The sequence below is a fragment of the Vulpes lagopus genome, chromosome 10 (genome assembly GCF_018345385.1).
Source record: "Vulpes lagopus strain Blue_001 chromosome 10, ASM1834538v1, whole genome shotgun sequence".
Lineage (NCBI taxonomy): Eukaryota > Metazoa > Chordata > Mammalia > Carnivora > Canidae > Vulpes > Vulpes lagopus.
In genome coordinates this window covers 9,082,210-9,108,686 of record NC_054833.1, presented here as the reverse complement: position 1 = coordinate 9,108,686, position 26,477 = coordinate 9,082,210, and positions in this window count along the sequence as shown.

Sequence of the window (26,477 nt, the reverse complement as noted above, 5' to 3'; positions counted from 1 at the left end):
GAGTTGAAACTGAGGAAGGTCACAAAATGATCAGTTGGTAAGACTGAAAGATAATAGGAATCAAATAACTCTGAAAAGGAGAAGCGAGCTGGGGTGGGAGCATGCTTGTCTGCTGTCATATAGTAGAACATTTGGAATATATATCAAAGTGATTCCTGTTTGTCAAATTCTCCTTTATTCTACTAGTCAGTTACAAATCAACATGCTTTCTATCCTCTACTGTAGGAGTAACTATATAATAAAATGTTTCATAAACAACATTTTCTCTCCTCTAATTTCCGTTTACCTCTTGTTTCTCATTGTTTACCACCACTGATTCTGCTCTTCCTCCACCCATCCCTTCAGGAAAAGTTTGTCTCTCTAGGGACTTGTCTTAGGGCTGACTGAGCTCAGATGCCTCAAAGGCATGAGGATCTGTATGCTGATACTCACTGAACATGTGGCTCTGCCAGAGATCTCTGAGTCCTTCCCATCCCTACCTCCCACCCTCATTCTGTAGCCCATAGTCTTTCTCAAGCAAAAATCTCATCTCATGGTTTACCTTGCTTTTAACATTTCAGTGCCTCCCTGTTGTCTGTGGAATCAAAAGCAACTTTAGAACATGGCCTCAGGGCAGCTGAGTGGCTTAGTGGTTGAGTTCTGCCTTTGGCTGAGGATGTGATCCTGGGGTCCTGGGATTGAGTCCTGCTTTGGGCTCCCCATAGGGAGCCTGCTTCTCCCTCTGCCTATGTCTCAGCCTCTCTGTGTCTCTTATGAATAAATAAATAAAAATTTAAAAACAAAAACCAAAACAACACATGGCCTAGCGACTCTATCTGATCTGGTCTCTGCTTCCCTCTCTAGCAGGTCTCTCCATTCTTCCTCCCAACCACTGGTACTCCCTCCTCCAAAAAACAATCCCACAACCATAGCGAGCTTCTTGAAATTCATTGAATTTCTTACCTTTGGCTTTCTTTCTACGCTATCCCCCTACTGGAACACTCTGTTCCTACTTTCCCAACCTTTACCAAGTTATATTCACTCTTCAGGTCTCAGCTTAAAAGCCACTCCCCCCCCCCCCCCAAAAAAAAAGCCACTTCCCCTGGGCTCCACCTATAATGCCTTTTTTAGCCCCTCCCTCCATCAGAGCATCTACCTTTAACAGCCTGATCACTTGTGTGCCCCTCTATTCATTTCCGCGAGGTGAGGGATGTTGCCTTTCAAGTTAACTCTTCTACCCCTACCAGCCAGCAGCACCTCAAACTAGCAAGCTTTCAATAAATTTTGGCAGGATAAATAAGAAAAGGGCCAGAGTCTCTTTAATAGCTATTTGCATTTTCCAGAGCTGTGTTATAAACTAGTTGTTTCTTGAGGTAATTCCTAGCATCACTTAAGGTGTGATTGACATGACTGACTATGAATACTCCTACACCACCTCTAACCTGCTCCATAAATACACATCATGTGTATGAATAAATGAACACACGGAGTGCCATTTAACAAGTCACCTTCCCCATTCCCAGGAGGGATGATGATGTCACTGCCTCCCAGCTCCTGCATGTTAGCGATGATACACTGATGTTTTCACAGATGCCTTCCTATGGTTATCTTTTTATGTTCTTCAATATGCTCTGCCTATTGCTAGTTCGTTGGCCTTAGAACTCTCTTTGGACACATCCACCTGCTCCTTCCCAGAACTTTGGCTTTCAGAAGGGTCGCTCTCCTGAGAAACGGAGGCTCCAGACATGCTCAGTAACCAAAGCCAGGTGTAATTAACCGCTCTCGCCTAGACTCGGGGCCCTAACAGGTGGCAGGTATCACCGGTGCCGGCAAAAGAGACCTGCCCTGTCTTGTACAGCTGAACACATCCTTCTGGAGACCAATCTCAAGTCCTGGCAACCACGTTTGATTATTGGGAACGTCGACATTTTTGAAACAGTAAAAATGGAAGGAGTTATTTTGGAAAACTGAAAATGACTGGCCGGAGACCGAGCACAATCTCCGAGAATATCAAGCGTTAAATGATACTGTGGGTAAGGCCGGTGGAGATGGAGGCAGGGGGCGAATGCAAGCGGTGCCTTCCTTGAACCTCACTGGGTAGATCAAAGATCTTAAAAGGTGTTTGTGTGTGTGTGTGTTTTGTCTTTTTCTGAAATCGCCCAGCCCCAGAACGTCAGGGACCACAGTGGCTGCCCCTGCGGAAGGAGAGCGCATTTCTGGGGGAGGTGTGTGCGTGCACGCGCTGGGGGGGGGCTCGGGAGAGGGGCCACCGCTCTCCGGCATCAACAGCAGGGGGAGAAGGGGAGCGCGGCCGAGGGCGGAGGGCGGAGGGCGGAGGGCGGAGGGCGGAGGGCGGCCGCAGGGGGCCGGCGCGGGGGGCGGGGGGCGGGGGCCGGGGCGCGGGGCGGCTGGAGCCCGGACACCCGCGCGCCTCTGCTGCGCGCGGCGCTGCCCGGGGCGGGGGGCGGGTGCTGACAGCGGCGGCTCCCCGGGTCCCCGCTCCGGACGCGGACCTCGCACGCGAGGTAAGCAGGGGTGCGGGGGGGGCCTCGCCGAGCGCTGCGCGGCGGCGGCACCGGGTGCGGGGTCGGCCTCCCCCGGGGGCTCCTGCGCGCCGGGCCAGCCCCGGGCGCGGGGACCGGCTGCGGGGACTCCGAGCCTCCGCCAGCCGCGCTGCTACCCCGCGGCCTGCCGGACCCCCGGCTCCCCGCCCCCGTCCCCCAGCCCGCGGGCAGCCCCCCAAACCCCGCGCCCGGCCCGCGGTGGGAGGGCAGGCAGGAGGTCCTGCACCCTCTCCAGGTGCGTGGCGCAAGCACGCACGCCCCTTTCTCCCCTAGACCCTGCAGTCCTCCCCGGGTTGGAACATCACGATCCCTCTCCTTCCAAAACACGCACCCCCACCCCTCCCAGCCTCGGCGTCTAGCCTAACTTTGAGGGCTTTGGTGATAACCCTTGGTCAAGGCAGGTGTAGCGTCTTCTGTTTCCTATGTGCACCCAGCAATGGGTTGAGGCTCTTTGGGGGGCATTCTTCCTGAAAATTAAATACCGTGAGGAGTTTACAAGGTTTTCTGGGTGACTGCGGTGCTCGTAGAACTTTATCACAGCCCAGAGCATAGGTCCTGTTCAAGCGCTGAGATGCCCGATTCAGAAAAGCAAGGGTGGGTGGTGGGGTGCAGCCGCAGGCTTCTGTGTAAAGCGCTCCGGGGGGGATTGCGCGGTGCTCTTCATCGCAAAATCTCCCCTAAGTATCTAGAAGGTCCGCAGAGGAGGGAGAAGAGGCTCCCAACTGTTGGTGAGCATCACCTGCAGAATAAAAACAGAGCCAAGGCTGGTTTCCTCCAAGTTGATGAATTTGCTGGGGTGGTTGGTTCTGAGTTGGCAATTTGGGGGAAGGGAGGGTTAACGTGCGTTTGCAACTCACATTTAGGGTGGAGAGAAATGCCATACTTCTAAGAGCCCCTGTTTCAGAGTTAGCTTTTAAACATCATTTTTGTTTTTTGATGTAAGAATTCCTTAAAGGAATTCCAAAAGGACTCTGGCGATTAGAAGGGAATGAGGCCTATTCCTATGAAAACCAGAAAACCTTCCCTGGCTGTGCTTGAATTGACTTTCTGTCAATGGCCGCTGGCATCATTACATGTTGGTTGCTTTACAGCTGAAGATCCAAATGCACTACATCTCTAGGAACCAGAAGGAAGGATTATCATAGAAATTAATTTAGGTTCTGTTCACATTCCTAATTATTTCTACCCTGAATTGGTGAAGGGTGTCTGTAAATTATATGGTATTTAAATTTATGCAAATACTAAATGCTTCTCCATTCTCCACTTTGTCATAGATGTGCATCTGCTGCTATTCATAGGGACCTCTATCTGAACCATGCTAAGTACCTACCAAAATCTCAGAGTAAAGACCAGGGAAAATAAATGTTTTTATTTTGTATTTGGAAAATTAAGGTGAAGGACTAAATCTTAAAAAAAAAAATACTGTTCAGTAGGTATCATATTAAATCATACCACTTTTTATGAAATGAGATGCTCATTATGAAATAGGGATGGTATTTGGTAACTGCTTTCAAGGATATTAAGGACAAGTAGGAGACTGTAAAGCATTTTGAACTTTTAAGAAAAGAGTCACTGTCTAGGTATTGAGCCAGTATGATTGTTTTCCTGGCAAACTTTTTCTCCTTTCTAAAATTAACTTTCCCCTAGGAAAAATAGTGCAGATGCACACGATTCAGCCAACCAAGTCAAGAAAATACTGTGTTTGAATTTTAAAACTGACCTTAATTCATCCCTATAGATCTAGAATTTGCAGTCTGTACCGCAAAATATGCAGAAATATTCATTGCTTGCTGACCTTTTCAAAGCACTGGCTTAATGAGGGTTGTTATGGACAGAGTACAATATTATGTTATGAATTTTGTTGGCTTAAGCAAAACTGTTATTATTTTCCTAAAGATTTGGTATAGATGTGTGTACCCTGGGTCTGGGGCTTACATAATTATGGATGTATATGTAACACATGTTTTTAATAGGAACAAAAACCCACAATATTTTTCTCTGCGGCAGAATGCTGTAAGCATTAGGTTTTGATTACTCTTTCATGGAAATCTTAATATGACAGAACTAAAAACTTCAAGGAAATAATTCCATAAAGATCTATTTGGAACTGAAGGCCTTGTTAATAAAAGATGCAAAGAGCCCTTAGCTGTGTGCTTAGCATACATGGAACAGTCTTTTGTGAGTGAGTAAGGGTGGCAGATCCAATTCTGGCAGCCTCAGACAGCGGATGATTAGACCCTGCCACTCTTTTTCAGACCTTTAATTTGGTCTGTAACTTGATGCTTCACTGACCCCACACTCTCCCTGCCACGCTAGCTAGCTCGCAGAGGAATTGTTGGCACTCTGCATTGAATTTTTTTCCCTCCCATCAAATAGAACATGTTTGCATTGGTTGCAGAATGCAGTTACATTTTTAGCACAGTATTCAAAGAAATACCTTTAGCCACAAAGAAGAGTAGCTTCAGTGTAGCCTAGATCACAAATTGCCGTATTTAATCAAGTTATATTAATTTCCCTTGATTCAACTATGTAGAAATAATAGTGTCGTGGAGTATTAAAATTGGAAGGCACTTTAGAAGTCATCTAGATTCTAATAATTTCTTTCTACAGATGAATATTGAAGCACTCATAGCTGTAATCCAAACTTCGAAAGTAGACATTAAGTTTTATATTCTTTCCAGTTTGTGTAGTCATGAGGAATTTGCTCATTCGAAATGAATTTATACATGAGTTCAGTAATGGAGCAATGGCAGCAAAGTAACTTGAAAATCTCAGCTAGATTTACATTGAATCTCAAAGTGTGACCTTAAAGGCAACACAGGTAGGTCGTTTACAAAGGTGGTGAGGGACTTTACACTAGTATCCTGTGTTTTTTGCTACATTGCCTGGGGATTGCTTCAGCTGACCGATGAAGAAAAGGCATGCCCTAAGAAGAAGAGTAGGGTGCTAGGGCATGTAGTGGGGACTTAACTAAATCAGTATATCATTCAGGAATGGTTAGCCTTCAGAACCCTCCCTAGGGATTGCAATCTGAAATAATGGAAGCAGTCATTGGACTTTCTAGCCTTCAAAACCCTACTTAATTAAGGCTTCATTCTAAAAAATCCTGCTTCTTGATGTCTGTCTTTCAAGATCTTCTGTCCTGAAGATCTGCCCAACATCCTAGCACTGAGACATTCTTCTTTTGTCACTTATAAAAGAATTTGTCTTGGGATCCCTGGGTGGCTCAGCGGTTTAGCACCTGCCTTTGCCCCAGGGCATAATCCTGGAGTCCCAGGATCGACTGGACTCCTGCGTCAGGCTCCCGGCATGGAGCCTGCTTCTCCCTCTGCCTGTGTCTCTGCCTTTCTCTCTCTCTACGTTTATCATGAATAAATAAATAAATAAATCTTAAAAAAAAATTTGTCTTGAAATGTAGGCACCAATCTACAGAAACTATATAGAATCTATGGAAGTATTCTTGTCAGTGGTATGTCTCATCTCAATCTTTAAAAACATATATATTTTTTCTTTATAATTTCATGAAATTTTGGTGATTTACAAGACATCTGTAATGTGACCAGTGTGCCACATCTCCATTGCTCTCTGTAAGTAACTCTTTGATGTCTTTGTTGCATGGCACCGCTTCCTTCAAGGCTTCCTTTTTTTTTTAAATTAAAGATTTTATTTATTTATTCATTAGAGACACACAGAGAGAGGCAGAGACATAGGCAGAAGGAGAAGCAGGCTTCCTGGGGGAGAGCTTGATGCAGGACTTGATCCCTGGACCCTAGGATCATGACCTGAGCGGAATGCAGATGCTCAACCATTGAGCCACCCAGGTACCCCTTCCTTCAAGGCTTCTTAGGCATTTTGTCTTTTTGTGTCAGCGTACCAGAGCATTTATATATTAAATATGTATTCCTTTATTACATATATTTTCCTTTTTTAATTTTATTATCAGGGCAGTATATTTGTTTGACTGTGAAAGCGTGTGTGTCATTAGGCTCATTTCTGTGACTTTCAGACCAGGATAGTAAAGGGAAACTTACAAAATAGTGTAAAAATGAGCATTAGTCTGATAGGATTGAGAATCATTGCCCTACAAAGAATATTTCTTTCTGAATCTGACACAAATACAGCTGTTTAGCAGTAAAAGTTTTACCTTTAGTTTCATGAATCTACATATTTTAATTGGATTCTTTTGCCTTTTGTTATTTATTCTACTGGATTGACATTTAGTCTTACAAAAATGGTTGTTACCTTCTTAAAGTTTTTTTTTTTTTTTTTTTTTCGATGGACTCTATGCCCCATGTGAGGCTTGAACTCAGGATCCTGAGATTGGGTCATATGCTCTACCGGCTGAGCCAGTCAGGCACCCCCTTATGTTTAATCCTAAAGCTTCTTCTTCTTCTTTTTTTTTTTTTTTTAAGATTTTATTTATTTATTCATGAGAGACACAGAGAGAGGCAGAGACATAGAAAGAGGGAGAGGCAGGCTCCCTATGGGGAGTCCAATGCTGGACTGGATCCCAGGAGCCTCAGGATCATTCCCTGAGCCAAAGGCAGACAGACGTTCAACCACTGAGCCACCCAGGCATCCCAATCCTGAACCTTTTATCTGAGGAGTATCTTTGAGCCTGTAAGAATGCTTCTTTCCTGTTGACTACCAGTCTTCCACTGAAGTCTCCTCCGCATCCCCCAAAGCTGAGGCTGTTTTCTGAAGTAGTGGGTTCATAGAAAACTTACGTAAAGCCTTTGAAAGGCCCACTGCCCGACCCAGTACATGGAGCATTCCCTCCTTGGCTCTACTCTTGGTGCTGCCCTGCTTCTGGATCTGCAGTTTGGAAAAGTTGCAATGAGCAACTCAGGCAGAGTGCGTAACCCCCTCTTCACCCTGCCTCCTCTTAGAGTATAGAAGGGCCTTGTGAAGTTTTGCTTGACGTTTTCAAATAAGTTCTTGTAACTTAAGATTTTTTTTTTCTAATTTTTATTTATTTATGATAGTCACACAGAGAGAGAGAGAGAGAGAGAGAGAGAGAGAGAGGCAGAGACACAGGCAGAGGGAGAAGCAGGGTCCATGCACCGGGAGCCCGACGTGGGATTTGATCCCGGGTCTCCAGGATCGCGCCCTGGGCCAAAGGCAGGCGCCAAACCGCTGCGCCACCCAGGGATCCCCAAGTTCTTGTAACTTAATACTTCTTTCCCATCATCCTTAATTAGGACAGACTCTTCTTTTTGAAATCCTCCTCTCCATTAGGATACTTTGGTACTTTATCACTATTTTCTGGGAAAGCATGTGAGCAGAAAGAGGTAAGAGTATTTGAAATATTGTATATAAATATGTATATAAATATATTTAAGTTTACAAGTAGGCTTATGAAAAAGGCCAAGGAGCACATCAGACAATGGACTACTTTTACATTTTGGCTTTGGAAAACAAAGAGAAGCATAGAGATGACCTTCAGAATCACCTCTGATCCCACTACCTGGGGGTACCACATCTAACATTTTGGCATGACTTTTCTGGTTTTAACTATGCACATGAGCGTATATGCATATATAAATGCTGTTACAGAATTAAGTTTTTTTCCTATGCATTGTTTGTTTTTTTATTTTTTTTATTTTTTTTTCATTGTTTTTTTAAAAAAAATTAACAATATAATAATTGCCCATGCTATTCAACATTTTTTCTTTAGCTATCTGGACTATATTTTATTTGCTCATTCTTCTTCTGATAGCTTAAAAGGCATGGGATTATATCTTTCAAAAATTCCAACTGTCGCTGCCTTTAAGGTTTTTGCTTGTTTTTTTTAATATGACATGAGCTTGTTTTCCCTAATCAGTGCCAGGAAGAAAAGATATTTAACAGCTTTCTTTCTGTAAGATGAGAAATTGGACATATTCACTATTTCTCTTTCTCCATCTCTAACATGTCCTAGTTTCTTGTTGATAAAATCTAGTGATGTAATCTAGGGTTATTAAAATCAAATCTATTATCATTCATCAATGCTGAAATAATTTATTTTTTTGTTTAAAGAATTACTTTTAACATTTTCTTTAAGGTTTATACCCAAATTGACCAAGTTTATTTAGACTTAACTCTGTGTAAGTCGTTTTATTGCTTATAACTAGTTAATAATATTATCATTCCTCCATCCTTAAATTCATACCATAACAAATTTAAGTACATATTCAAGTAAATTTTTTAGGTCGTGTGTAGCTAAGGATGTTTTTAAGAAGTTGCTTTCAGAAAGCCTTGCACAGCTGAGATTACTTTCTGTTGTTCTTGCTTTATACAAAGTGCTTGGGTCACAGTTCTTAAGTTCTCTAGATATGGCTTGACTGAATTCTAAAAATGAGAGAAGTCTGAGGTCTTTCTGATTGCTCTTGTTTTGTAGGTAATCTGTTTTACTTGCTTAAAGAAAGATGATTAAAGCATTTTCATTTCTTTAATACTAATTTTTTTTTTTTTACCAGACTATATCATGATGATAGTCTTTTATTTTTTCCTGGTACTCTTTGAGTAATATTGATTTGAAGACTTAAAATCTATTTTTCATCTCAGTAATCAATTATTTTGATGATTTCTTTATTGATATTTTTCTTTTTGGAATTATGCATACATTTATGCATTCACTTCCCATATCTCTTGTTCCTTTAATAAATGTAAACTTTTTGTCTTTTTTTCTGACTATTGGCAGAATTTCTCAAGCCTATAATCTACACTGTTGAGAATTTCAGTTATTTCTGATATGTTACTGTCTCCATTGTGACTTTTGACTTGGCGATATTTTTGGTTGTCTTTCCTAATCTCAGATCCTTCCTTCTTTGTGATTACTTACTTTGGCTTCATTTATTTATTTATTTATTTATTTATTTATTTATTTATTTATTTAAAATTTTATTTATTTATTCATGAGAGACATAGAGAGAGAGAGAGGCAGAGACACAGGCAAAGGGAGAAGCAGGATCCATGCAGGGAGCTCGATGTGGGACGCGAACCAAGGACTACAGAATCACCACCGGAGCCAAAAGCAGACGCTCAACTGCTGTGCCACCCAGGCATCCGGCCTATTTTGGCTTCATAGCTATGATGCCCATTTGCTTCTTACTGGGTGCCTACCACATAGAAGATCCATCAAAGTTTCAGCTGTACGGCAACTTTATTTCAGTACATACCAATTATGGTAATTCCTTAGAAGGGTCTCCTTTTGAAATACAGTCTTTTCATGTACCTAGTATTTTCTATCTGCTTGCTCTACCTTGGAGAAATAACGTCTATTGTTTGAGAATTAGGAGTTAAGATGGGTCCTGTACATATGGTGTGGGGCCCTGACTGATTCCATGGTCAGTGAAAGAAGGAGAAAGTCGTAATGTGCTGTGATTTACTTTACCACCTCAGAGAGAAGGTACTCCTGGAGAAGGAGTCAGAGACTGATGGTATTCAAGAAAAGAACTTTGGCTCTTCACCAAAATGTTTTTTTTTAATTTTTATTTATTTATGATAGTCACACAGAGAGAGAGAGAGAGAGAGAGAGAGGCAGAGACACAGGCAGAGGGAGAAGCAGGCTCCATGCACCGGGAGCCCGACGTGGGATTCGATTCCGGGTCTCCAGGATCGCGCCCTGGGCCAAAGGCAGGCGCCAAACCGCTGCGCCACCCAGGGATCCCAACCAAAATGTTTTTTATTATACAATGCCTGAACTTCATTAAAATAGAAACCACTGGGAATGCCTGGCTGGCTCAGTCAGTACAGCATGTGACTCTTGACCTTGGGGTTGTGAGTTCAAGCCTCATGCTGGGTATAGAGATGACTTAAAAAAAAAGATAGAAACCTTTGTCTCAGTTTTCGGATACTCTTATACATTACTTTGTTTTCTCAGTCCAGTGTGCAGTGGGCTGTACAAGTTGGTAACTCTTAAAACAATTGTTTTTGAGTTCAGGGGCCATGGCTTTTGGGTTCTGAAGATGGTGGGTTGAATACGTTCCTTAACACTAGTAATGGAAGCTTTGCAAATTACTCTAAGTTTTCTTAGCATCATTTCTTCACCTGGAAGAAGTAGTGTTTACCTCCTAAAATGATTAGGAGATTACAGGGGATAATTGTATAGGAATTGTAAGGACATAGTTTGTGGTAGAAGCATGGATGAGATGGCCCTAGGAGAGTGTGGAGTAGGAAGAGAGGCCTTCGACAAGGAATTCCTGAGGGCACAGAGGAAGAGTCAATAAAGGGGTGGCCAGAGTGAAGAACAAAGATCAGACGAGTGTAAAATTAGAGAATCGGAGGGGATTTAGAAATTTTGGTTGAAAAGAGCAATCATTAGCATTGTGTGGTCATGAGTGTTGGGTTTGGCAGTTGGTTAGAATGACCTCAGCCACAGACCCTTGGAGTAGAGAGAGTAGAAAGAAGACTAGAGTGGGATGATTAACAAGTGTAGGAAAGAAGATAGGAAATTTAAACAGCCAATGGAAAGAATGTTCCTTTTTTAAAGGAAAGGGATAAGATAGGAAAGAAGAGAGAAGTCAGCAGCAAGGTGGATACTCAAGATTGGAGATTGGGATTTGAAGGAATAGCAAAATTTCAGAAGAAAAAAAGGCAAAAGTTTGCCAAGTCCATTTTTTTCCCCAAGTAAGGACATTATACATCCTACTGTCTAATACTAATTTCCAAAAGGATAAAAATATTGATGTGAAAAAAATAAATACAGCTTTATGAGAAAGTCAGTATCTCTTCTCCGTTGACTCTTTTCCATCATCATATAAGCATATTCTCCATCTTAAAACATAGGTAAGAAATAATGAGGACCTATGTGAACACAGTGGCAGAGGGGATGGGAGGAGTGGCTAGAGAGGAGGGATGACATAAGTAGCATTAATAGGACTTGGTGACTGATTGGAGGTGGCAGGTGGGAGAGAGGGAGGAAGCTAAGAGGACTCCCAGAGTGGCTATACAACACGGTGCTGTCATGAAGGAGGAGCGGGGCTGGGAAAATAAAATCCCATGGACTCAGTCCAGTATGCAGTGGGCTGTACAAGTTGGGAACTCTGTAGCTTTGACTCCTGCTCCTGGAAGTTCCAGCTAGACCCCCACTTCACCCAACCACCCCACCCCAGCTGTTGTCTTCTCATGCTTCATGGGTTGGTGCTTGCACCTAGCTTTCTGCAATTATTTAACTCTTGGGAATTGAAACCTTACATATAGGAGTTTGTGAGCTAAAAGACTACAGATATTTTATACTGGAAAAAAAGTGAAAATGAACCAAATGATAGGAATACAAGTCCGGGTGTCACAGGAGGTCAAGACGGAACTTCTTGAGTTTTCAGTTTTAGTTGTGACCCAGGGCAGCAAAGGCCATATTCCAAAGTCAGGTGTAAGACCAAATGCAGAACTGGATGAGCAAGCACAGGAAAACCAGTTTAGTATTGTTTGTGGTTAGCTTATTGGCTACTTCCAGCTGGTAAAACAGTCTGGAGAGGCTAAGAAAATAATGATTAGAAGATAGTTTATAGGGCAGCCCCGGTGGCCCAGCCGTTTAGCATTGCCTTCGGCCCCGGGTATGATCCTGGAGACCTGGGATCGAGTCCCACGTCAGGCTCCCTGCATGGAGCCTGCTTCTCCCTCTGCCTGTGTCTCTGCCTCTCTCTCTCTCTCTCTCTCTCTGTGTGTGTGTGTGTGTGTCTCTCATGAATAAATAAAATCTTTAAAAAAAGAATTAAAAAAAAAGAAGATAGTTTTTAGAGGGATGCCTGGGTGGCCCAGCGGTTGAGCATCTGCCTTCGGTTCAGGTCCTGATTCCGGGTCTGGGGATTGAGTCCCACATTGGGTTTCCTACGAGGAGCCTGCTTTTCCCTCTTCCTATGTCTCTGCTTCTCTCTCTGTGTCTCTCATGAGTAAATAAATAAAATATATATATATTTTTTATAAAGATAGTTTTTAGAGAGTTGGTAGTGGGTTTGAGTCGCTACCTTGGGAGGGGGGGTGTGAAGTAGTGCCTCTTCTACTCAAGTCCAGAGAAAGGGGTTTTATGCAGGCCATTTAGAGTGTTTAATGGGGAGGCATAGTAGATGAGAGATTGGTACCTGAGAAATCTAAAGGCCGAGACCAGCTAGCTTCTCTATTGGTAGATCAAACAAGATGGAGCTGCACTGTGCCATCACTTGAGAGAGCACAGACTGTGGGGTTGGTCTCCAAGGACCCAAAGTAGCCCTATATGGAGAGTTAGCTAACCTGGGGTCATCTCAGGTCATGTGCAGGAGAGCCACCTGGACCTAGCAGGGTAAACTGAGGAAAGAGCTATAAACAATCATGTGCAGCAGGGGATTTGTAGGTGAAAGATCCCCAATGATGGGGGTAAAGCTGAAGCTTTCTACCTCTCAACCCCCATTTCCCTCACCACCATCCCAAACCCTGGCTAACGAGGAAGAAGTAAACTTTAAATACCCATCAAGCTCACAGATCACCAGCATTAGATTATTAGTCAGGGAGAACTTTCCTGCTGCCTCTTCCCCCCACCTGCCACCTCATCCCCGCTTTGGTATCAGAAAGTGGCATAACCTGTGTTAGCAATCTGGCCAAAGAAAGAAGACTCTTCCCCTGTCCACCTTTCCCAGTACAAGGGGAGAGTGTTCAGTAAAGTTGTTCAGTAGGCTATAGTCGCAGGAAGAAGTTTAACTTTATGTGAAGTTGGAAGTTTGAGTGCTGTATTTGATGGGACACATTAATTACAGAATGACGATCAATTTTTTGGATTTAGAGTGCCTTGAGTGTCCTCATTATTTAAGAGGAAACTGAAAAAGTCATGACAACTGTCCTGAATTTCACCCAAGGACAAGAGAAAGGACGAGCCTCACATACTAAAAGAGGTGATGGAGAAAACAGATAAAGTCATTTTCTGATTATATCCCATGAGTCCTGCTTGTTCACTGTAAGGGTCGTACATATGAAACCATCTGCGGTTTTTCAATCATCCTTAACTGACAAGAGGATGGAAGGGGAACACAGGCTCTTCCAGGAATTAAACAGAAATGTCACGATAACTATTTTCATTTCTTAAAAGGATGCTGGGAGAATTTTAATCAGTCAATTAAAATATACAGCAGGTAATTTAAGAATAAGGTTTGCAATCTGTTCTACAGCTGGGGAAACGATCTGAGATACTGCCTTTGTGAAATAAGCCCATAACACATTTTCTCCCTTCTGTTTCTAAAGAATCACAGAAGCCATAAATGGTTAAGATTAATTGTTCATCATTTGTATTCTGCTGTTGGTCAATTAAAAAAAAAAAGCATGTGTTCCTGTAAAACCATAAAGATGATGCCCATAAGCCAATACACTCTAGAATAAACAAAAATACTAATGGATTTCTTTTCAGCTTTTGGGAATTTTAAAAGGGCTTTAAACTATTAGCTTCCTTATTATCTTCCCGGAATTTGCAAAGTTATTCAACCAAAGTCTTTAATGGTAAAGCAGTGACAAGGGAGCAATCTAAATAACATTTCTATTAATGTGTTCCTAAAAGTGGAAAAGTCAACTTGAAAAATATGTGAGTCACCTGTAAAGTATTTACACTGAGAACAAGTGGAGTTTATCCCATAGATGTGGAATCTTGGGTCCAGACGTAGGATATTAGGTTGACCCAAATAGATGGAAGGAAGTGGTGACTTGGCACGGGGACGTGAGTCATCCTTCTGTGAGTCGAGAGGAAACCCAGCTGCGCCCTTAGGATCCTGAGGGCAATGCCACGTTGTGCTAGTGCTCTGCCAAATGTGACGTACAGGTCCTTTAGCACAGTGGTAAGAGCAAAAGTGCTAGATGTGGTATGACCTGGGGCATATGGCATCTCCTAGAGTCGCTGTTTCGCTGGGATAAGGAAAATTCTAAAGATGTCTCCTGAGATCCTTGTACCCCCCCTATAAATCCCTTTCCCTGGAGTGTGGATGGAGCCTGTGAGGATAAAATGTTACTCCCATGATTTTGTTCCCTTATCCTCAATATCAAGGCTGGAGAGAGACTGGGCATGCTGAATCACTATTATTATAAATCTGAAACTAATAGAACACCATTAACTATGCTGGGATTAAAAGAAAAAAAAAAGACTGGGGAGAGATTCACCTGCTGGCTTTGAAGAAGCATGTTGCCACATTGTGAGAGGCCACGTGGCTAGGACTCTGGTCTGCCTGCTGAGTTTGGGGTGTGGTGTTTCATGGCTATGGAAAACTAACATATCCCCCCATTTTCTCTGGTCTGTACTCTTGGAGTGTTTACAAGGCTATGCTGGATATTCTTATTTTATCCTCTCAACCTCCTATATGGTGCATTCAACTTCTCTGTTTGTGTCCTGGGCTTTCTTCAGCTTTATCTTGAACTTCACTGATTCTCTCTTTGGCTGGTTGCGTCGATCAGCTTTTGCTTTAATAATACAGAGAAACAAACTACTCAAACCTCAGTGGTTGACAATAGGTATCTCTTTCTGCTTGCATTGCACATCAGTGCCTGCAGGTCAGGCACACCGCCGTTTGCTACAGGTGGTGGGTCAAGTTCCGTCAACTCCATTGTGAGACCCAGGCTGGAGTAGGGGAGCAGCCCTGTCTGGGGTCCTCATGGTGTGCAAGAGGGCTGGTGGGCTTGCAATGTTCCCGAAAGCCTCTGCTCACAGCTGGTGTGCTGTCACTTAACACCATTGACCGACACAAGTCAGTAGCCAAGCCCATGATTGAGATGGAGAACCAGACCTTTTACCAAGGGAAGATAAGAAACATTTTAAACAATGCAACATATGAAAATGGCCTGCTTTTATTTTTCCATGAACCATATTTTATTTATTTATGAGAGAGAGAGAGAGAGAGAGAATGAGCAGGGGGAAGGAGCAGGGGCAGAGGGAGAAGCAGAACAGGGAGCCCCACTTGGGGGTCGATCCCAGGACCCTGCTATCATGACCTGAGCCAAAGACAGGTGCTTAAATGACTGAGTCACCCAGGTGCCCCCCATTGACCATATTTAAAATTCTAGATGTTCATGTAGTTTTTCTTGTTTTTTTTTTTAATTTCATGATATCTTGTTCTTGACTTAAATGTTCTATTCCCACCTTTATTTTGTCAAACATTTTATTTTTAAAGTTCTATTTTATTTTATTTATTTTTTTTAAAGATTTTATTTATTTATTCATGAGAGACAGAGAGAGAGAGAGAAAGAGAGAGAGAGAGGCAGAGACAGAAGCAGGCTCCATGCAGGAAGCCTGATGTGGGACTCGATCCCAGGTCTCCAGGATCAGGCCCTGGGCTAAAGGCGGGGCTAAACCGCTGAGCCACCCGGGCTGCCCCTAAAGATCTATTTTAAAGAGATAGTGAGAGAGAGCACAAATGGGGAGGAGAGGGAGAAGCAGACTCCCCGCTGAGCAGGGAACCTGACTCAGGGTTCCATTCTAGGACCCCAGGATCATGACTTTAGCCGAATGCAGACCCTTAACCCACTGAGTTACCCAGGTGCACCTTGTCAAACATTTTATTTTTTTTATTTTTTTTAAGATTTATTTATTTATTTATGATAGACATAGACAGATAGATAGAGAGAGAGAGAGAGAGAGAGAGAGAGAGGCAGAGACACAGGAGGAGGGAGAAGCAGGCCCCATGCCAGGAGCCCGACGCGGGACTGGATCCCAGGACTCCAGGATCACGCCCTGGGCCAAAGGCAGGCGCTAAACTGCTAAGCCACCCAGGGATCCCCTCGTCAAACATGTTAAAAACATTACAATTCTTAGAGTGTGACAACCTGTACCTGCGGTGGAGTAAATTCACCTTTTTTTATTCATCTGCTAATTCCCCTTCTCATGATGGTTTGCTTGTTCATGTGCCTTATCTTTGTGAATTAACCATGGTTGTTCCATGTGCCCTGGGTGGTGGAGGTGTTCCACTGAGGCAGCTTTACATTTCCTTTGGTCTGCAAAGCTTCCTAGGCTTGGGATCTGATGTCAGGGATCTTCCTCAGCTTGGAAAATCCTGTGTCTTAAGAATGCATTTGAACTCCTTTTTGTGGTGTGAGCAGGCTACTGTCTCTGATTTCTCACTGCTGACTCTTCCCATCCATAGCCCAGGGCCAGGGGCCTGCTTTTGTACTTGCTTTTCTACTGAGAGGATGGAGTTGTTCTAGTCTTCGGCCCTCCTGACTTTATGCTAGGGGCTTAATTCCAACTCCACATGGTAGGTAAGCCCCACGCTACACAGTGAGTATCTGTTCTCATATTCCTCCTTCCTCTTCAATTATTAATCACTCTTGTGGGGTTTGAGTTTCTTTTTTGTTTCTGGGAGATTTCCCTTTCTCGCTTTCTGCCCAGCTATGCATTTAAAAATAATTTGTTATATTTTATCTAAAGCTTATGTGGGTTAGCAGAGAAGGCTGTGGGATGGGGTGGCAAGGTTGGGAATGGAGGGGGCTTCGCAGGTCACCCAGGCATGCCTTACTGACTGGTCTCTATATTTATTTTGTGATTCCCCTCTCCCCCAAATTCCATTTTAGTTTTTATTGAAATTACGTTGAATCTATAGATTAATTTGGAGAGAATTTATGTATTCTTGATGCTGAGTCCTTTTATGTATGAATCTGGTTTGCATCCCATCATTTATTTGAGACATCTCTTTAATATCCTACTGAAATTGTGCAATTAAAAAATAAGTCTTGTATACGTATTGTTCAATTTAGTTCTAGATTTTATACTTTATTCCTAGGTATTATACCTGGCTTGTTGAATAACTGCAAGCAAATTATCTAATTACTACAGTTTTAATTTGAAGTGTTTAATTGCTATTATTCAACTCAATTACTTAGTTAATATAAAGTGACAAACTTATGAAATAAATCAGTGGAACATTTTCCTTATGAGTTTAGTCTTAGTATATTACAGTCCAGAGACTGGTAATACGCGTTTATCAAAATTATGCAAAATACATATAAATAAAACTTTTTGAAATTTAAGTAGAAATAGAAAATACTAGCAGTCAGGGCACCTGGGTGGCTCAGTGGTTGAGCATCTGCCTTTGCTCAGGTCATGATCTCAGGGTCCTGGGATCCAGTCCCCCATTGGGCTATCTGCAGGAAGCCTGCTTCTCCCTCTGCCTGTGTCTCTGCCTCTTTCTGTGTCTCCCATGAATAAATAAAAATAAAAATCTTTTAAAAAAAAGTACTAGCAGTCAACTGAATTAATATGCATGACTTTGTTACTTGATGGATGCCAGAATCAGGATATGTAAAACCACTGGTTGAAAGAAGGAAATAGCTGAGCTTAGGTCTGTTGCTAAACTGGGGAGCTGAGCTTTAGGCAACAAACAGTAAGTGAGTGGGGGTGGGATGTGGGGGGTTGGAGGGTGGGGGGTGGTGCCACAGGCAGCTCAGATACAACCTAAATGCTCTGTGCCCCAAGAAACCTCCAAGAGCCATCTGTGCAAACTCTGGCACAGTACGCTCTGTGGGCAGCACAGTAACTGTCCACCCAGGTTTCTTTCAGTGACTCTCAGTTTTAAAGGATTTTGCAAAACTGTTGTGAAAATTTATTGTTCTTTTAATTAAAAAAAGAGATGTGTGGCACCACAGGTCATGTGATAGAAGAATCTAAGGAGGCTCCTCCAAACCAGCCAGGGCTAAATTGTCAAATCTTAAAACATATGAGGAATTTCTGGGCTGCAATATTCTCTTATCTCTAGTTATTCTGGTACGCTTGGATAGCACCCTATATTAAAATTTGCTTATTTTAGAAAATTACACCTTTGCTATTTATTTTTATTATTGTTTTCAAATTAATGGGAAAACATGAAATATAGAAGTCTTGAAATAGGCGTATTTAATGGTGATTCCACAAAACTATTTTGAGAGCAGCATTAGGGAGCTATGGGAAAGAAAAAAGCCTCAGTACCCAACTTACTAAAACGAAATACATATACAATAAAAAACAAACAGGATATCTGTTCTTGAGGTTGGAACTTGTATATGATATCCAGGTTACAAATTAACTTATTCATTGGGTAAATATACTTTCTTCAGATTATGTTGGTTGTTTTTGGGTTTTACCATCTTCCTTATAAACTGGGAATAGAGGAAGAAGATGAGGGAAAACAAATCATATTTGTCATATGTGAGCCGCCTGGCCAAAAGCTGTTAAGAGCTGCTATGATACAGCCCCCCTTTATATTTGCATAATGTTAAATGTACATTAAGTCACTTGGCTGCACATGATCTCATTGGGCTCTCACAGCAATGGTCTGAAGCAGATAATGACATTATTAGCTTTCCTACCTGATCCAGTGAATGTCCCTAGGGTAAAGTGATTTGCCCAAGACCTTCTATTTAGAAAACTGGAGGGTTTGATCCAGAAAAGAGGGGACTAAAGTAAGGTGGGGGTTTTGGGAAATAGTACTAAGTATGCTGACGCTTGTATATTATTGGGTATAGTAGTTCATCTCTCTGTGATAATACACCTTTCTATCATTGGTAGGAATAATTAAGACTTTCCAGTTTTTAATCTTTAAGCCAAAGAGTTTTTTATTAGCTTTATAATGGAGAAAAGGCTTTGAAGACATGGGGAGGGTTTATTTTTAGGGAAATGAGACTGAAGGAGAAGAAGGTGTGTTACGTATGACCAACACCTATGATACATCAAGCTCTGTGGGAGCTTGTGAGAGAGAAGTACACCTGGTCACTGTGCACTAGTGGGAGAGGGATTCACATTCCCATTTCATGCACTGCAAAACTGAGGCTCAAAGGTTTAAGTTTATTTTTAAAATTTTATTATTTTTAAGATTTTATTTGAGAGAGAGAGAGAGAGAAAAAGCATGAATGGGGGGAGGGGCAGAGGGAGAAGCAAACTGCCCTCTGAGCAGGAAGCCCTACTTAGCACTTGATCCCAGGACCCTGAGATCATGACCTGAGCCAAAGGCAGATGCTTAACCGACTGAGCCACCCAGGTACCCAAAATTTTATTATTTTTAAAAAGGTTTATTTATTTAACTAATCTGTACACCCAACATGAGACTTGAACTCATGACCTGAGATGAGGAGACACATGCTCCTCCAACTGAGCCAGCCAGGCGCCCCGGGGGTTAAGTTTAGTAACCAGTGCAGGTTTAGTTACCCAGCTACTAATGAAGAACCAAGAATTTGAACTTGGGCCGAAGCCTATTCCCCTTGTCTACTCAGACTCTCAGTAAAATGCACATCTAGGACTCAGTCCTTCACTACAACTGCTCTGCAAGGTGGAGACCAGGTGTACTTCTCTCACGGCCACGCCACCAGGTAATTAATAAATCATTATTGCTGGCAGAGCTTTACTAATTCTCCTCTGTAGAGCTCTTTTCTCATTGGCTCTACTTATCATAAATGTAGAGTTTAGACCTGGAAGGGGCCTTTTGGGGATTTTATAGACTAAAAGGTGCATATCAGAATCCCTTTGGAACATTTTCTTTCTTTTTTTTTAAATTTATTATTATTTTTTAAAGATTTTATTTATTTATTCATGATAGTCACACAGAGAGAGACAGAGAGGCAGAGAGAGAAGCAGGCTCCATGCAGGGAGCCCGACGTGGGATTCAATCCCAGGTCTCCAGGATCGCGCCCCGGGCCAAAGGCAGGTGCCAAACCGCTGCGCCACCCAGGGATCCCCTTTTGGAACATTTTCAAAACACACTTGCTGCCTTCTGAGTTCGTGGGTCTGAGGTGTGGATGGGTTGTGTGTGTGTGTGTGTGTGTGTGTTTGGAAAGTTTCCCCGGGGTAATCTGATGTACTTTTCTGGTTAAGAATCCTTTCTCTGGTCTCAGCCCTTAATTGTAGTAATGAAAGAGTTTTCTTGGAAGGCAGAAAAAATGCTTCTCATGTAAGATTGTCTTGGTTCATGTAGGTCGCTAGAAAATTTAAGCCTGAATTCTCTTGTTCCAGTTCTTTCTGAGCTCCTCTTTTACCACCACCAACTTGCAATTTACTTTCTGATTTAATGACTTGGGGCTTTAAGGTAGACTTTTATTTTCAAAACACATCTCTGTTTTTCTGCAATGTAGATGAATGAACAATGCTGTGCACTATGCTTTGGGTTCAGAAATCGTGAGAAGCTCTTTAATGATAATAATTCAAGTTAGTTGCAAACAGCTGTGGCAGGGGGAGACAGACCAAGCCACGGGGTCCAGACTGAAGTTTGCACTGTGTCTGTGGGACCGAGACTTCGTTTTTTTGTTTTTTTTAAAAGATTTTAGTTTTTTTTTTATTAATTTTTATTTATTTATGATAGGCACACAGTGAGAGAGAGAGAGAGGGAGGACACAGGCAGAGGGAGAAGCAGGCTCCATGCTCCGGGAGCCCGACGTGGGATTCGATCCTGGGCATCCAGGATCACGCCCTGGGCCAAAGGCAGGAGCTAAACCACTGCGCCACCCAGGGATCCCAGATTTTAGTTTTTTTTAAAATTTTTATTTATTTATGATAGACACAGAGAGAGGGAGAGAGGCAGAGACACAGGCAGAGGGAGAAGCTCCATGCACTGGGAGCCCGACGTGGGATTTGATCCTGGGTCTCCAGGATCGCGCCCTGGGTCAAAGGCAGGCGCTAAACCGCTGTGCCACCCAGGGATGCCAGGACCGAGACTTTGCTCCAGGCAGGAAAATAATTTCTTTAAACCCACTAAATTTATTTTACATTCATTTGGATATATATATCTCTCTCCAAAGTGTGATTATCAGCAGATACAATTTATGACTTGACATTACCCTGGTCATGTTGAATGACTTTGAAACATGATTTCACACATCTTGAGGTTTATGCGAATATAAAAGTTTTCTTTTTCAGGTAGATAAAGCAGGCTCCTGGAGACAACGGGAAAGCGGGATTGTCTTTTCCTTACATTGGATAGTTGGAAGAAACCCCATAGATGAATCTATCATTTGTGGAAGAGATAAGGGCATAGCTCGTTTTAACATTAGTTGAGACCATCCACCTGAGTTGATCAGTAGCTGCCCGGGGCCCTGTTTTCATTCATTAGATTCCACATCCAGCTTTCTTAACAGCACAGATCAAGATGTTTAATAACAGAATTCAAATGAAGTGTTTGGGGTTCAAATGACTTGCTTTATTGTCTACCTCTTATTGAAATAGATTGACTTTATTTAAAACGAGTCCTATTTCTAATTTCACATTTTCTCAAAGACGAGTTTGCTCTTTCCATATTTGGTAAAACAAATTTTTTTCCTGTTCATACTCTGTTAATATTTTTTTTTTTTTTTATGATAGGCACACAGTGAGAGAGAGAGAGAGGCAGAGACATAGACAGAGGGAGAAGCAGGCTCCATGCACCGGGAGCCTGACGTGGGATTCGATCCCGAGTCTCCAGGATCGCGCCCTGGGCCAAAGGCAGGCACCAAACCGCTGCGCCACCCAGGGATCCCTGTTAATGTTTTTCTTAAGGTTCTGTTAATATTCTTAATTCTCGGGAGTAAACGTGAGTGTCCTTATCTCCTCAACTGGTTGAACAGAATGATCTTAGTTCAGGTAAAATGTGATGGGCTGATCCCTGTAAGGAAAAAGTATAATGCTACATTATTGCCTTATAGAATTTAGAATTCTCTCCATCCTGTAAGAAAAGGCACAAATACAAGCAGAGAGAAATAAATAACAAAAAAGATAGTGCATTTAAGCATGTAAAGTATAGTCCGGTCCACAGTGAACAGAAACCTTTTGCTTTGGCTTAGGGAGATTATCCCTAGGTGTTGGTGTAGGATTCTTTGGCGCAAACCCTATGCAAGCTAAATGCCATAATTCCTTGAACAAAGTGAAATTTTCTACTTTTGTGACTATTTGGAAAACGAAACAAAACAAAAAAAGGCAACCAATTAATTATTATTTCTGTATGATTTTTTGAAACTGAGACTTCTATATTTGAATGTTGCATCCTCAAGAGAATATATTTTGATTTTAGCATTGCTAATGCGACCAGAGAGAAGTCTTCCTTCCTGTACATACTCATTAATTCAGTCAGTTAGGATGGTAGGTCACATAAGGCTAGAAGAGACCTTAGAAATCACCTTTTCTCTTCTAGTTATTTTACAAGTGAGGAAACTGATGTGGCTTGCCGGGGGTCATTATCTGGTGGTTGTACAAAGGTGAGCTGGAGATTCTCGAAGCTTAGTGGTATTCTTTTTAGCTTCTTTCTGCTCATGATTAAAAAAAAATTCGATACTTCATAAATTTGTGTATTCAATCAGAGAAGAGCAGTCTTCAGTTTTTCGTATTTCAGAAATAACAGGGTGTGGCAGTAATGCTCTTCTCCAAATATTTTTGGTGTTTTGCCTTCAATATTGCATTTCCCGAGCCCCATGTGTCTGGATTGGATCATATTAGAGTTTGACCGATGATTTGTGAGAATCGTGTGTCACTTCTGAGGGGGAGTACCTAATCCATGGCATAAGACCCTCTGGAGAGGAGTCAATGGTATCCTGCTCCATTGCTCTATATGATAATGATGTGCAGGGTCCCCTGATGAACTGGAATGGACATTTACCATGAGTGGGAAACCCTTTAAAAAATTATTTTTGAGGGGATCCCTGGGTGGCGCAGCGGTTTGGCGCCTGCCTTTGGCCCAGGGCGCGATCCTGGAGACCCGGGATCCAATCCCACGTCGGGCTCCCGGTGCATGGAGCCTGCTTCTCCCTCTGCCTGTGTCTCTGCCTCTCTCTCTCTCTGTATGACTATCATAAATAAATAATAAAAAAATTATTTTTGAGTACAATTGACATACAATGTTACATTGTCTTGAAGAATACAACATAGTGATTCTTCAAGTCTATGCATTGGGCTAAGCTCACCGCTCATGCTCACCACCACAGGAGTAGCTACCACCTGTTGCCATACAACGTGATTACCAGACCATTGAATTTATTCTCTATGCTGTACCTTTTATTCCCGTGACTTATTAAAAAATCTTTTTTGTTTTAAGTCACTGAGATTTGGGACTTATTTGTAACCTCAGAGTGTAAACCTCCTAAAGAGTGTTTTCTTTTCTTTTTTTAAAGATTTTATTTATTTATTCATGAGAGACACAGAGAGAGAGAGGCAGAGACACAGGCAGAGGGAGAAGCAGGCTCCATGCAGGGAGCCTAACGTGGGACTCGATCCTGGGTCTCCAGGACCACACTCTGGGCTGAAGGCGGCGCTAAACCGCTGAGCCACCAGGGCTGCCTTTTCTTTTAAGGAAGTTTTCTTTTAAAGAAGAAATTATGCTTCTAATTTAGGCTTAAAAGAAAATGAAAAGTTTAGGCAACAACATTTAACAATTTAGAGCAAAAACAATATGATTTTTTTTTTTTTTGCTATTGAAGTTTTTTTTTTTTTTATGGGCAGTTGTTGTTTCTTTTTTTGTTTGTTTGTTTCTGTATCTTTATCTTGATTCTCCACTTTGGTTTTCTTAATCACCTATGTTAGTATTCCATGCATGGGATGACTGCTGCAGCCAGTCTCAGAATTTTTTGAACTGTTTTCGTTTAGATCACAACGAAGATTCAGTAAATTCAACTGAGAATTAGGGAATCTGGGTCCTGGTTTTTGTATTGCCACTACAAGACCTTCATCCTGTCTGGGTGTCAGGACACACTTGTCTATAAATAGGTGTTGAAATAAATTATCCCAAATATCTTTCTAGCTCTGTTGGTCTGTAATTCTAGGAAATCACAGCAGAGCAACATGCTGCTAACTATTTTTGGTTAGAGATCTTCAACAAAACTTTATTTTTTAATTTTAATTTTTTAAAAGATTTTATTTATTTATTCATGAGAGACAGAGAGAGAGAGAAAGAGAGAGAGAGGCAGAGGCACAGGCAGAGGGAGAAGCAGGCTCTATGCAGGGAGCCCGACATGGGACTTGATCCTGGGCTCCCAGGATCATGCCCTGGGCTGAGCCACCTGGGCTGCCCTTCAACAAAACTTTAAAATATAAGAAGCCTATCTAAATAGATTTCAGAATAACAATTCAAGGAATAAATGATGCTTAAATCATCTAAATCTTAAACTGCCTCGGAACGTGATATATTGTGCTGTCAGAGCCCCACTTCATTCATAAGTCCTACCTATGATTTTTCCAAAAATAATTTAAATATATTTTCCTTGTATTTAAGAAGTTTGTTTTCTTCTTTGGCACTCAGAAAAAGTTTCCTGAGGAGGTAATGCAACTGTATGTCTGTTATGTTTAATGTGCTTTTTCAATTTCTCCAGTTTCTTTTTTTAAGGATCTTATTTATTTACTTGATAGAGAAAGAGATAGATAGATAGATAGATAGATAGATAGATAGATAGAGCGAGCATGAGCAAGGAGGAGAGGGAGAACCAGACTCCCCACTGAGCAGGGAGCTGATGTAGGGCTCCATCTCAGGACCCTGGGATCATGACCTGAGCCATAGGCAGATGCTTAATCAACTGAGCCACCCAGGTGCCCCATTTTCTCCAATTTCTTATAGAGATATGGATGCCAAGATCTCTGATGCTTTTTCATGAGATTTGTCAAATTTGCCTTGCTCTTCCTGAGTCCTAGGATTTTGGGAAAGGGCTAGCAGGTGTACATTACCTCCCGTTTTGATAACAGTGCAACAGTCGGTGCCCTGAAAGGCTCTATTCTCAAATCAAATCATGTTGCTTTGCAATCAGTTTGGATGGAAGGCTCATGTGACCAAGTCTTCAGGATCTATTGCCATGCTCCTTAATGGTGGAAACTGTCATTGGTTTCTTGCTCTGGCTTTTTTTTTTTTTTTTAAAGATTTTTTTAGTTATTCATGAGAGACACACAGAGGCAGAGATATAGGCAGAGGGAGAAGCAGGCTCCCTGTAGGGAGCCCGATGTGGGACTTGATCCCAAGGACCCCGGGATCATGCCCTGAGCCGAAGGCAGATTCTCAACCACTGAGCCACCCAGGTGCCCTGTTGCTCTGACTTTTGATTTTTGTTTTCCCAGAAGCCAAAAGTGGGTGGGCCACAGAACCATAAAGCCATAGTCCCTGGGCTCCAGGAGATGTTTATCTAAGTTTTGTTAATTTCACAGCTGTGCTAATGGATTGATAAAGAGTTTGAGGAATCTATGAAAAACAGCTCAGTTGTTTCCCTTCCTGTAGACAATGTTCTAGTTTGTTCATTTTTATTTATTATTATTTTTTGTGTCACAATTGAAAATAGAAGTAGCATATTTTTTGATCTCAGGGAGATACAATGATGGGAAGAGTTACTCAATGACTGGCATTCTTGATGGTTGTAAAATACATTTCTAAGAATGAGAGACTGCCTGAAAATGTATGCCAACTGAATTGCACGGAGCTCCTTATTTAAATTCAATGGCAAATAAAATTATCTTTATGTAAAACTCAATTTTTAAGAAAGCAGAGGTATGACATTTTGACTAGTGTTACCTATTTTGCATTCCTAAAACATTTCTCTTCTTTGCTTTCATCTGAATCTTAAATATGTAGCTCAGGGCATTAGACATCTTAGCTCAATGCACTTACCCAAAGAAATAAAAATAACACAAATACAAACATTACTCAGTCATAGAAATTCTTCTTGAACTTGAAATCTCATGTACAAAAGCACCATTCAGTGCTTTCAAAAGCTGGAGGAGACTGATTTTTAGCAGGCATAATCATGTGTCTTTGACTAGTCCTCTTACCTCATCTTAAACATTGGTTACTTACAATGAAGTGCAGTGTTAGAAAGGTGATCCAGTGTCTTCAGATTTCAGTTGACTCCAAGGAATGCCTAAACCCCCAAGGCCAAGCTAATGCACTGTAAGCTTTCTGTATGTTTGTGAACCACAATCTTGGGGTCTCTCCATAGGTATGAGAGGTATGCAGGGTGAGGCATTTTACTGACTCCTCTATGCCACCCGGCTCACAGCACTCAACTGAGCTAAGCCAGAATCCACATGTCACAACTTGGGTGGCTTAAGTGGAG